Source organism: Mobula birostris, chromosome 9, assembly GCF_030028105.1.
Source record: "Mobula birostris isolate sMobBir1 chromosome 9, sMobBir1.hap1, whole genome shotgun sequence".
NCBI classification, from domain to species: domain Eukaryota; kingdom Metazoa; phylum Chordata; class Chondrichthyes; order Myliobatiformes; family Myliobatidae; genus Mobula; species Mobula birostris.
Window position 1 is genome coordinate 94,598,564 of NC_092378.1, and position 14,369 is coordinate 94,612,932.

Sequence of the window (14,369 nt, forward strand, 5' to 3'; positions counted from 1 at the left end):
ACATGGATCTCTGAGTGTTCGATATCATTGACAGGGATATGTGCGCGTTCAATATCAGTGACAGGGATCTGTGAGTGTTCGATCTCAGTGAGAAGGATCTGTGAGTTTTTGATATCAGTGACTATTGTCTGTTGGTGTTCAATATCAGTGACATGGATCTGTGAGTGTTCGATATCAATTACCAGGATTTTTGAACGTTTAATATCAGTGACAGGAAGCTTACAGTGTTTGATATCTCTGACAAGGATCTGTGAGTGTTTGATATCAGTAAAGGAATCTGTGAATCTTCAAAATCAGTGGTGGATCTGTGAGTGTTCGGTATCAGTGACAGGGATCTGTGTGTTTTCGAAATCAGTAATGGATCTGTGAATGGGCAATAAAAGTGACAGGGATATGTGAGTGTTTCATATCCGTGAAAGGGATCTGTGAGATTTCAATGTCAGCGACATAGATCTGTCAGTTTTCGATTACAGTGACGGGGATCTGTAAATGTTCAATATCATTGACAAGGATATGTGAGCGTTCGATATCAGTGACAGTGATCTCTGAGTGCTCTATCAGTGAATGGGGACTGAGAGGTTTTGATATCAGTGAGAGTGGTCTGTGAGTGTTCGATATCAATTATCAGGAATTGTGAGTGTTCAATATCAGTGACAGGGATCTGTGAGTGTTTGATATCAGCGACGGAGGTCTGTGAGTTATTGATATCAGTGACAGGGATCTGTGAGAGTTCGAAGTCAATTACCGGGATTTGTGAGTGTTCATTATCAGTGATAGGGATCAGTGAGTGTTCGATATCAGTGACAGGAAACTTTCAGTGTTTGATATCTCTGACACGGATCAGTGAGTGTTCGATATCAGTACAGGAACCTGTGAGTCTTTGAAATCAGTGACTGATCTGTGAGTGTTTGATATCAGTGACAGCGATCTGTGAGTGTTCGATATCGGTGACAGGTATCTGTGGTTCCTTGATATTAGCTACAGCAATGTGTAAGTGTTCAAAATGAGTAACGTATTTGTGAATATTCAGTATCAGAGACAGGGATCTGTGAGTGTTCGATATCAGCAACAGGTATCTGTGAATGTTCGATATTTGTGACAGGTTTCCGTGAGTGTTTGATATCAGTAACAGTGACCTATGAGGGTTCTATCAGAGACAGGAAACTGTGAGTGTTCAAAATCAACTACTAGGCTTTGTGAGTGTTTGATATCAGTGACAGCGATCTGTGAGTGTTCGATATCAGTGACAGGGATCTGTGAGTGTTACATACCAGTGACAGGAATCTGCACGTGCTTCCTATCAGCAACAGGAATCTGTCAGTTTTCGATTACAGTGACAGGGATCTGTAAGTGTTCCATACCATTGACAGGGATCTGTGAGAGTTCGTTACCAGTGACATGGATCTCTGAGTGTTCGATATCATTGACAGGGATATGTGAACGTTCGATATCAGTGACAGGGATCTATGAGTGTTCTATCAGTGAATGGGGACTGAGAGTTTTTGATATCAGTGAGAGGGGTCTATGAGTGTTTGTTATCAATTACCAAGAATTGTGAGTGTTCAATATCAGTGACAGGGATCTGTGAATGTTAGATATCAGTGACAGGGATCTGTGAGTGTTAGATATCTCTGACAGGGATCTCTGAGTGTTCGATATCAGTGAAAGGAATCTGAGTTTTCGATATTTATGCGACAGGGATCTGTGAGTGTTCTATCAGAGACAGGAAACTGTGAGTTTCCAATATCAGTGACCGAGTCTGTGAGTTTTAGGTATCAGTGACAGGGGTATGTGAGTGTTCGATATCAGTGACAGGGATCTGTGAGTGTTCTATATCAGTGACAGGGAACTGTGAGTGCTAGATATCAGCCACAGGGGTCTGTGAGTGCACGATATCAGCGACAGGGATCTGTGAGTGTTTGATATCGGTGTACGGGATCTGTGAGTGTTCTATATCATTGACAGATCAGTGTGTGCTTCATAACAGTGAAAGGGATCTGTGACTGATCCCTATAATTAACAGGGGTATGTGAGTGTTCGATATCAGTGACAGGGAACTGTGAGTGCTAGATATCAGCGACAGGTGTCTGTGAGTGTAGGATATCAGCGACAGGGATCTGTGAATGTTCGATATCGGTGACAGGTATCTGTGAATGTTTGATGTCAGTGACAGTGATCTATGAGTGTTCTATCAGAGACAGGAAACTGTGAGTGTTCAAAATCAACTACGGGGATTTGTGAGTGTTTGATATCAGTGACAGCGATCTGTGAGTGTTCGATATCTGTGTCAGATCAGTTTGTGCTTGATAACAGTGAAAGGGATCTGTGAGTGATCCCTATCGTTGACAGGGACCTGTGAGTGTTCAATATCAGCGACAGGTATCAGTGAGTGTTTGATAACAGTGACAGTGATCTATGAGTGTTCCATCAGAGACAGGAAACTGTGAGTGTTCAAAATCAACTACTGGGATCAGTGTGTATTCGGTATCAGTGACACGAGTCTATGAGTGTTGCATATCAATTATCAAGATTTTTGAATGTTCGATATCAGTGACGGAGGTCTGTGAGTGATTGATTTCAGTGACAGTGATTTGTGAGTGTTTGATGTCAGTGAAATGGGTCTGTGAGTGTTTGATATTAGTGACAGGGATCTGTGAGTGTTCGATATCAGTGAGAGAGATCTGTGCATGTTTGATACCTCTGACAGGGATCTCTGTGTGTTTGATATCCGTGACAGGAAACTGTGAGTGTTCGTTGTCAGTGAAATGGGTCTGTGAGTGTTTGATATCAATTACCAGGACTTGTGAGTGTTCGATATCAGTGACAAGGATCTGTGAGTGTTCTGTATCAGTGACACGGATCTGTGAGTATTTGATATCTCTGACAGGAATCTCTGTGTGTTTGATATCCGTGACAAGAATCTGTGGGTGTTCGATATCAATTATAGTACCGGGATCTGTGATTTTTCAATATCAGTGACAGGGTTCTGTGAGTTTTCTATATCAGTTACAAGGATCTTTGAGTGTTTGAACTCTCTGACAGGGATCTCTGAGTGTTCGATGTTAGTGACAGAAATCTGTGAGTTTTCAAAATCATTGACTGTTTGACATCAGTGACAAGAGTCTGTGAGTGTTCGATATCTGCGACAGTGATCTTTGTGTGATCGATATCCGTGACAGGGAACTATGAGTGTTCAATATCAGCGACAGGGATCAGTGACCCTTCGATATCAGTGACAGGGATCTCTGAGTGTTCGATATCAGTGAAAGGAATCTGTGAGTTTTCGATATATATGCAACAGGGATCTGTGAGAGTTCGATATCAGAGGCAGGGATCTGTGAGTGATCGACATCAGTGACAGTGAACTATGAGAGTTCTATCCGTGACTGGAATCTGTGAGTGTTTGATATCAATGGCTGGGATTTGTGCGTGTTCGATATCAGTGACACGTATCTGTTTTGTGTTCGATATCGGTGACAGGGATCTGTGATTGTTTGATATCAGCTACAAGAATGGGTGAATGATCGAAATCACTAACAGATCTGTGTATGGTCAAAATCTGCGACAGGGAACTGTGGGTGTTCGATATCTGCGACAGTGATCAGTGAGTCTTCGATATCAGTGACAGTGATTTGTGAGTGTTTGATATCTCTGACAGGTAACTATGAGTGTTCGATATCAGCGACAGGGATTTGTAAATATTCGATATCAGCTACAGGGATCTGTGACTTTTTGAAATCAGTTGCAGGTCTATGAGTGTTTGATATCAGTGACAAGGATCTGTGAGTTTTCAATATCAGTGACAGTGATCTGTGAGTGTTATGATAGTGTAAATGGTCTGTAAGTGTTCGATAACCATGAGAGGGGTCTGTGAGTGTTCAATATCAGCGACAGGGATCTGTGAGTGGTCAATATCAGTGACGAGGATCTTTGAGTGCTTGAACTCCCTTACAGGGATCTCTGAGTGTTCGATGTTAGTGACAGAAATCTGTGAGTTTTCAAAATCAGTGACTGTTTGACATCAGTGACAGGAGTCTGTGAGTGTTCGATATCTGCGACAGTGATCTTTGTGTGATCGATATCCGTGACAGGGAACTATGAGTGTTCAATATCAGCGACAGGGATCAGTGACCCTTCGATATCAGTGACAGGGATCTCTGAGTGTTAGATATCTCTGACAGGGATCTCTGAGTGTTCGATATCAGTGAAAGGAATCTGTGAGTTTTCGATATTTCTGTGACAGAGGTCTGTGAGTCTTCGATATCAGTGACAGTGATCTGTGAGTGTTTGATATCTCTGACTGGTAACTATGAGTGTTCAATATCAGTGACAGGGATCTGTGAATATTTGATATCAGCAACAGGGATCTGTGAGTTTTTGAAATCAGTTGCAGATCTATGAGTGTTCGATATCAGTGACAGGGATCTGTGAGTGTTCGATATCCATGAGAGGGATCTGTGAGTGTTCGATATCCATGAGAGGGGTCTGTGAGTGTTTGATATCAGTGACAGGGATCTGTGAGTGTTCGATATCAGTGACAGGGATCTGTGAGCGTTCGATATCAGTGACAGGGATCTATGAGTGTTCGATATCAGTGACAGGGATCTGTGAGTGTTCGATATCAGTGACAGGGATCTGTGAGTGTTCAATATTAATTACAGTACTGGGATCTGTGAGTGGTCAATATCAGTGACAAGGATCTTTGAGTGTTTGATGTCTCTGACAGGGATCTCTGATGTTAGTGACAGAAATTTGTGAGTTTTCAAAATCAGCGACTGTTTGACATCAGTGACAGGAGTCTGTGTGTGTTCGATATCTGCGACAGTGATCTTTGTGTCACTATCAGTGACAGGAATCTGAGAGTTTTCAAAATCAGTGATGGATCTGTGAGTGTTCGATATCAGTGACAGGGATCTGTGAGTGTTCAATATTAATTACAGTACTGGGATCTGTGAGTGGTCAATATCAGTGACAAGGATCTTTGAGTGTTTGATGTCTCTGACAGGGATCTCTGATGTTAGTGACAGAAATTTGTGAGTTTTCAAAATCAGCGACTGTTTGACATCAGTGACAGGAGTCTGTGTGTGTTCGATATCTGCGACAGTGATCTTTGTGTCACTATCAGTGACAGGAATCTGAGAGTTTTCAAAATCAGTGATGGATCTGTGAGTGTTTGATATCAGTGAATGGGATCTGTGAGGGTTCTATGAGTGACAGTGATTTGTGAGTGTTCTATCAGTGGTAGGGGTCTGTGAGTGTTCGATATCAGTAACAGGGATCTGTAAGTGTTCGATAATACTGACAGGAAACTCTGAGTGTTCAATATCTATGACAGGGATCTGTGAATTTTCTACTGCTCTTGGCGCTGAGTGCAAGCGACGATGCTTGATCGCGAACCCATCGTACCATTTGTCGAAACGTCTAATGATTTCTCCTTTTCACTGTAGTGTTCTCGTGCAGTGTGTTGAAACTCTGACTAAACACCAAGTTAAACCGGAGCCAATGAAGACAGAGTTGTAGTAAGGTTAACCATTTACTGCTCACTCTCCCACCATTAACATCGTATGGTGAAAACTGTTGATGAAAAAGTACAAACATATACAGCGTCTGTTTCGTTCTGGAGACCACGCCTGCTCTCTTCTTTTAGCGAGTGTCTCCAGCTGCCCCGAGTAGGGAACGAAGGGCGGGTCCCGTCCAACCGCCTTCGGGCCCGAGCCCACCCTGCGTTTGAAATTGAAAAGCTGGCATACGCGCCACCCGAACCACTTCTTCCTTAACAGAAACCGTATTAATATTTTTACTTCAAATACTTTCAAAGGAATTTACGGCGTTGCTTCTATAATGTTTCTTTGTGGGTAGACACAGAGCTCTTCGCGATCATGCTGCACCCAGGGCACCCGCCTTTACACCTTCCTGAACTGGAGGTTACACATATGATGCAGCGAAACCGGAGGCGACGTCATCACATGCCGCGATATGCTATAGACAACGAATTTACCTTCGTTATACTGTAACATAATTATCAACCTTCAACTTGAACTAGAAAATAGTTACAACAAATCATTTAAAGCATAGACCCGACAAAGTCAAATAAATGCCTTAAGGGCAACATACTGTGAGTGTTCGATATCAGTGACCGGCACCTGTGGGCATTCATAGAAACATAGAAACATAGAAAATAGGTACAGGAGTAGGCCATTCGGCCCTTCGAGCCTGCACCGCCATTCAGTATGACAATGGCTGATCATCCAACTCAGAACCCTGTACCAGCCTTCCCTCCATACCCCCGATCCCTTTAGCCTCAAGGGTCATATCTAAATCCCTCTTAAATATAGCCAATGTACTGGCCTCAACTGTTTCCTGTGGCAGAGAATTCCACAGATTCACCACTCTCTGTGTGAAGAAGTTTTTCCTAATCTCGGTCCTAAAAGGCTTCCCCTTTATCCTCAGACTGTGAGCCTCGTTCTGGACTTCCCCAACATCCAGAACAATCTTCCTGCATCTAGCCTGTCCAATCGCTTTAGGATTTTATATGTTTCAATAAGATCCCCCCTCAATCTTCCAAATTCCAACGAGTATAAGTCTAGTCGATCCAGTCCCTCACCATATGAAAGTCTTGCCATCCCAGGAATCAATCTGGTGAACCTTCTTTGTACTCCCTCTATGGCAAGGATGTCTTTCCTCAGATTAGGGGACTGAAACTGCACACAATACTCCAGGTGTGGTCGCACCAAGGCCTTGTACAACTGCAGTAGTACCTCCCTGCTCCTGTACTCGAATTCTCTTGCTATGAATGCCAGCATACCATTCGCCTTTTTCACCGCCTGCTGTACCTGCATGCCCACTTTCAATGACTGGTGTATAATGACACCCAGGTCTCGTTGCACCTCCCTTTTTCCTAATCGGCCACCATTCAGATAATAATCTGTTTTCCTGTTTTTGCCACCAAAGTGGATAACCTCACATTTATCCACATTAAATTGCATCTGCCATGAATTTGCCCACTCACCTAACCTATCCAAGTCACCCTGCATCCTCTTAGCATCCTCCTCACAGCTAACACTGCAGCCCAGCTTTGTGTCAACCACAAACTTGGAGATGCTGCATTTAATTCCTTCATCTAAGTCATTAATATATATTGTAAACAACTGGGGTCCCAGCACTGAGCCTTGTGGTACTCCACTAGTCACTGCCTGCCATTCTGAAAAGGTCCCGTTTATTCCCACTCTTTGCTTCCTGTCTGCCAACCAATTCTCTATCCACATCAATACCTTACCCCCAATACCGTGTGCTTTAAGTTTGCACACTAATCTCCTGTGTGGGACCATGTCAAAAGCCTTTTGAAAATCCAAATATACCACATCCACTGGTTCTCCCCTATCCACACTACTAGTTACATCTTCAAAAAATTCTGTGAGATTCATCAGACATGATTTTCCTTTCACAAATCCATGCTGACTTTGTCCATTGATTTCACCGGTTTCCAAATGTGCTGTTATCACATCTTTGATAACTGACTCGAGCATTTTCCTCACCACCGACGTTAGGCTAACCGGTCTATAATTCCCCGGTTTCTCTCTCCCTCCTTTTTTAAAAAGCGGGGTTACATTAGCCACCCTCCAATCCTCAGGAACTAGTCCAGAATCTAAAGAGTTTTGAAAAATTAACACTACTGCATCCATTATTTCTTGGGCTTCTTCCTTAAGCACTCTGGAATGCAGACCATCTGGCCCTGGGGATTTATCTGCCTTTAATCCCTTCAATTTACCTAACACCACTTCCCCACTAACACGTATTTCCCTCAGTTCCTCCATCTCACTAGACCCTCTGTCTCCTACTATTTCCGGATGATTATTTATGTCCTCCTTAGTGAAGACAGAACCAAAGTAGTTATTCAATTGGTCTGCCATGTCCTTGTTCCCCATGATCAATTCACCTGTTTCTGTCTGTAGGGGACCTACATTTGCCTTAACCAATCTTTTTCTTTTCACATATCTATAAAACCTTTTGCAGTCAGTTTTTATGTTCCCTGCCAGTTTTCTCTCATAATCTTTTTTCCCTTTCCTAATTAAGCCCTTTGTCCTCCTCTGCTGGACTCTGAATTTCTCCCAGTCCTCAGGTAAGCCACTTTTTCTGGCTAATTTGTATGCTTCTACTTTGGAATTGATACTATCCCTAATTTCCCTTGTCAGCCGCGGGCGCACTACCTTCCCTGATTTATTCGTTTGCCAAAAAGGGATGAACATTTGTTGTAGTTCATCCATGCAATCTTTAAATGCTTGCCATTGCATATCCACCGTCAACCCTTTAAGTATCATTTGCCAGTCTATCTTAGCTAATTCACGTCTCATACCTTCAAAGTTACCCTTCTTTCAGTTCAGAACCTTTGTTTCTGAATTAACTATGTCACTCTCCATCTTAATGAAGAACTCTACCATATTATGGTCACTCTTACCCAAGGGGCCTCTCACGACAAGATTGCTAATTAACCCTTCCTCATTGCTCAAAACCCAGTCCAGAATAGCCTGCTCTCTAGTTGGTTCCTCGACATGTTGGTTCAAAAAGCAATCCCACATACATTCCAAGAAAGCCTCTTCCTCAGCACCTTTACCAATTTGGTTCACCCAATCTATATGTAGATTGAAGTCACCCATTATAACTGCTGTTCCTTTATTGCACGCATTTCTAATTTCCTGTTTAATGCCATCCCCAACCTCACTACTACTGTTAGGTGGCCTGTACACAACTCCCACCAGCGTCTTCTGCCCCTTAGTGTTATGCAACTCTACCCATATCGATTCCACATCCTCCTGGCTAATGTCCTTTCTTTCTATTGCGTTAATCTCCTCTCTGACCAGCAATGCTATCCCGCCTCCTTTTCTTTCATGTCTATCCCTCCTGAATATTGAATATCCCTGAATGTTGAGCTCCCATCCTTGGTCACCCTGGAGCCATGCCTCTGTGATCCCAACTATATCATATTCATTAATAACAATCTGCACTTTTAATTCATCCACCTTGTTACAAATGCTCCTTGCATTGACACACAAAGTTCGATATCAGTGAGAGGGATCTGTGATTGTCTGAGATCAGCGACAGGAATGTGTAAGTGTTCGAAATCAATAACGGAACTGTGAATAGTCATTATCAGCGACAGGGATTTGTGAGTGTTCAATATGAGCGACAGGGATCAGTGAGTGTTCGATATCAATGACAGGGATCAGTGAGTGTTAGCTATCAGTGATCTGAGTGTTTCATAGCAGCGACAAGGCTTTGTGAGTTTTCGATATCAGCGACATCAATCTCTGAGTGTTCGATATTAGGGGCAGGGATCTGTGAGTGTTCGATATCACTGACAGGGATCTGTGAGTGTTCGATATCAGGAACAAATCTGTGAATGTTCGATATCAGTGACATGGATCTGTGAGTTTTCTATTAGTGATAGGAGTCTGTGAGTGTTCGATATCAGTGACCGGGATCTGTGAGTGTTCGATATCAGTTACAGGGTTCTGTGAGTGTTCGATATCGGTCACAGGGATCTGTGATTGTTTGATATCAGTGACCATGATCTGTGAGTTTTCGATATCAGTCACAGGGATAGTTGAGTTTTCGATATCAGGGACAATGATCTGTTAATGTTTGAAACCTGGCGGGAGGAGGAGATAGCAGTGCGCCGCACTCGCAGCCCTCTGGTGAAAATGATATCGTATCCATTAAATAGGGGCCGTGAACAATTCTGATTTAATGGAGACAGACGTGAAAGCACAGAGGAACATGTGGAGAAATTTCTGAAACGTCAGTTCGCTGCCGTTGTTACTGCGCGATCGAGAAATCTTCCAGCGGGAAGGCCCCAAAATCCCCGGCTTTGCCTGCTGCTGGCGACCGAGATTGAGGTCGAATCGTTTGCATAGCGATGGTGCTCTGTACTCGGTGTTGGAGGGCTGATCGGAGGCTCGAAGTTTGTGAGATGTGGGACATTTGAGAGACTTTGAAATTTTTACTGTGCCATGGACTGTTCTTCATCAAGTTATGGTATTGTTGCACTGTTGTAAATATATGTTATAATTATGTGGTTTTGTTAGTTTTGTCAGTCTTGGTTTGTCCTGTGTTTTGTGATATCACACTGGAGGAAATATTGTATCATTTCTTAATGCATGCGTTACTAAATGACAATAAAAGACGACTGTGTGCCTTCATAATCTAATAATCAGTGACAGGGATCTGTGAGTGCTTGATTTCATGGACAGGGATCTGTCAGTGCTTGATTTCATGGACAGGGATCTGTGAGTGTTTGATATCATTGACAGGGATCTGTGAGTGTTCTATCAGCGACAGGGATCTGTGAGAGTTCGATATTGGTTACAGGGATCTCTGATTGTTTGATATCAGCTACAGGTATGTGTGAATGGTCGAACTGAGTAACGGATCTGTGAATGTTGAATATCAGCGACAAGGATCTGTGAGTGTTCTATATCAGTGACTGGTATCTGAGAGTGTTTCATATCAGTGACAGGGATCTGTGAGCTTTCGATGTCAGTCACAGGGATCTGTGAGTTTTTGATATCAGTGACAGGGATCTGTGCGTGTTCTTTGTCAGTGACATGGCAACACACACAAAATGCTGGAGGAAGTCAGCAGGCCAGTCAGCATCTATAGAAAAGAGTAAACAGTCACTGTTTTGGCCCAAGACCATTCTTCGGGGCTGGATAGGAAAGGGAGTACTGAGTGTCTGGTATCAGTAACAGGGTGTTTGGAATATGTTTAATTTCAATAGTGAAGAGCTTGATGTGAGTTAGAAATTACTGGTAGAGAGCTGTGAGAGAGTATTATATAAATATCAGGGTGTTTGGAGTGCGTTTGATATCAACTATAGCAACTTGTGAGTTTTTCATCAGCAGCTTGGAGCTGTGGGTGCTTGATATCAAAATCAGGGAGCTGTGGGTGCTTGATATCAAAATCAGGGAGTTGTGGGTGCTTGATATTATTGATAGTGAGTTTGGGATATGTCTTGATATCAGTAACAAGAAGCTGGAAGTGTTTGATATCAGTAACAGGAAGATATGATTGTTTGATATCAGTAACTATGATTGGTAACTATGTGAGTGGTAGTTATCTGTATCAGAGAACTGTGAGTGTTTGACATCAGTAACGGAGCGGTGAATGTTCAGTATCAGTGATAGGGAGCTGAGAGATTTTGATATCAGTAAAAGAGGTCTGTAAGTGTTTGATATCAATAACTGGGAGCTGTGAATGTTCAATATCCCTAACAGGGAGCTGAGGAGTTCGATATCAGTAACAAGGAGTCTTGAGTGTTTGGTATCAATAACAAAGAGTTTTGGAGTTTGATATCAGAACTATGAATGAATGAATGAATGAAATTTATTTCAGTCAGTACAAACATATCAAAGAGCATCATTTTCAATGATGAATTCATTAGCCAAAATTACAACAAAAAAGAATAGATATTCTTTAAAACAGATCAAAAAGGTGTAGGCTGAAGCTACAGCTTATTATGCCTACCCCTCTTACTTATACAACAACATACTTGGTGTCAATTGTCACATGAAAACAAAAAATTTCATAATCTTTTAACAAAATCCAATTCCAAGTATCATTTATTTACATGACTCCCATTCATTTTAAATCAAGTATTTTATATTTGTTCATTAAATTATTTTTAAATAATTTTTTAAACTTGTTGAGGTGCACGTTTTTAAATTCTCACTACAACTATTTCATAGATTCACCCCTCTGACTGAAATACAATGATTTTTTACATTTGTTTTTATCCTTTGATTTTGAAATATACATGTTCTTCTCAAATCATGTTGAATTTCTCTCATTTTAAATGACCTTTGGATACTTTGTGGTAGCTGTCCATTTTTTACTTTATAACTAGGATCTGTAAGTGTTTCATATCAGTAACAGGGAGCTGTGAGCTTCTGATTTCTGTAACAAGGAGTTTGGAATGGGATTGATATCAGCAACAAGGAACTGGGAGTCTGATAGAAATTAGTTGCAGGAAGCTGTGAGTGTTTTGTATAAGTATCAGAGTTTGGAGTTTGTTTGATGTCAACGAAAGGGAGCTGTGAGTGATTAATGTCATTAGTAGGAAGGTGTGGGTGTTTGATAACAGGAACAGAGAGTTGTTAAACACTCTCCAGCTCCCTATAAGTAATTTCTTACACACTCCCAGCTCTCACAGGTCCCTGGTACTGATAGACAACTCACAATTCCCTGTTACTGATATCAAACACTTACAGCTCAATGTTACTGATATTGAAAACTCGGAGTTCACTCTTGCTGATATCGGGGGAGGAAGGAGAGGGAACGTCGACTCAGAGCATGAGAGGCCTGCGTCGGACATTTTCATGCCTTACAAGGCTCAGATTGGATGTCTGTGTGGGGCGCTACTCTTCACACGGACACTAGAGCAACATGTGGTTAAGTGCCTTGCTCAAGGACACAAACACACTGCCACCGCTGAGGCTCCAACCAGAGACCTTCAAATCACTAGACGAACGCCTTAACCACTTGGCCATGTGCCCAACACATGCTGATATCAAGCACACTCTAAACACCATGATATTGATATGAAACACTCTCCTAGCTCCCTATAACTAATTTCAATCGAATTCCCAGCTCCTTATTACTAAAGTCAAATCCATTTCAAACTCCCTGTAACTGATATCAAAAATTCACAGCTCCCTGTTACTGATTGCAAACTATCATCGCTCCGTTTATGATATCAAACACACACCAATCCCTGTTACTGATATCCAACACTCACACATCCCTTTTACTGATATCAAGAATGCACAACTCACTGTTACTGATTTCAACACTCACAGATCCCTCTTATTGATATAGAACTGTCACATATCCCTATTACTGATATTGAATATTCATAAATCCTTGAAGCTGAAAACAAACTCTCACGGAACCCTGTTACTGATATTGAACACTCAGTACTTCCTGTTATTGATATTGGAAACTTACAACTCCTACTACTGAAAATGAAATTTCACATCTCACTATTACTGAAATTGAACACTCACAGAAACCTGTTACTAAAATCAAACTCACACCACGCCATGTTACTTATATAAAACACTCTCCCGGCTCTCTGTGAGTAATTTCTTACACACTCCCAGCTCTTTGTTACTGATAATTGAACTCTCACAGATCCCTGTTACTGATAGACAACTCACAATTCCCAGTTACTGATATCAAACATTCACAACTCAATGTTACTGATATTGAACACTCGCAGCTCCCTTTTTCTGATATCAATTGCACTGCAAACACCATGCTACTGATATAAAACACTCTCCCGACTCCCTGTAACTAATTTCTACCAAATTCCCAGCTCCTTGTTACTGATATCAAAACTATTCCAAGCTCCCTGATTAAAGTGACCCTGTTACTGATAACAAAATCTCACAACCCCTGGTTACTGATATCGAACACCTTCAGATGCCTCTGACTTATCTAGAAATGTCACAACCCCCTGTTACTGATACCGAAATCTCACAACCCCTGGTTACTGATATCGAACACTCTCAGATGCCTGTGACTTATCTAGAAATGTCACAGATCCCTATTACTGAAATCAAACTCACACAAATTCCTGTAACTGATATCAAACTCTCACACATCTCTGTATAATGATATCAAACACTCACATCTCACTGCTAATGACATTAAACACTCACAGCTCCCTTTTACTGACATCAAACACACTCCAAACACCATGATACTGATATAAAATACTGTCCCAGCTCCCTGTAACTAATTTCTAACACACTCCCAGCTCCTTGTTACTGATACCAAATTTATTCCAAACTCCCCGTTACTGATGTGAACCACTTTCAGATATCTGTTACTTACAATGAATACTCACAGGTCACTGTTACTGATATTGGAAACTCACAGCTTCCAATTACTGACAAGAATCACCTCACAGTTACTTGTTGAGGATATCCAAAACTCTCTGAGATCCCTTCTACTGATATATTACACACTCCCAGATCACTTACTGATACCACGAACCTCCCTGTTACTGATATCGAACACACAGAGATTCCTGCTACTGATATCAAACACTCTCAGATCCCTGTTACTGATATCATATACTTACAGCTCCCTGTTATTGCCTTGAGAAACAGCACCCAGCTACTCCTTATGGGTATCCAAAACTCTTAGATCCCATTTATAGATTTATAACGTGCTACCAGATCCCTGTTACTGATAGCTAAAACTCACCAACCTCCCTGTAACTGATATTGAACACTAATAACTCCCAGCTACTGATATTGAACACCTTGTTACAGATATCAAACCTATTCCAAACTCCCTGTAACTGATAT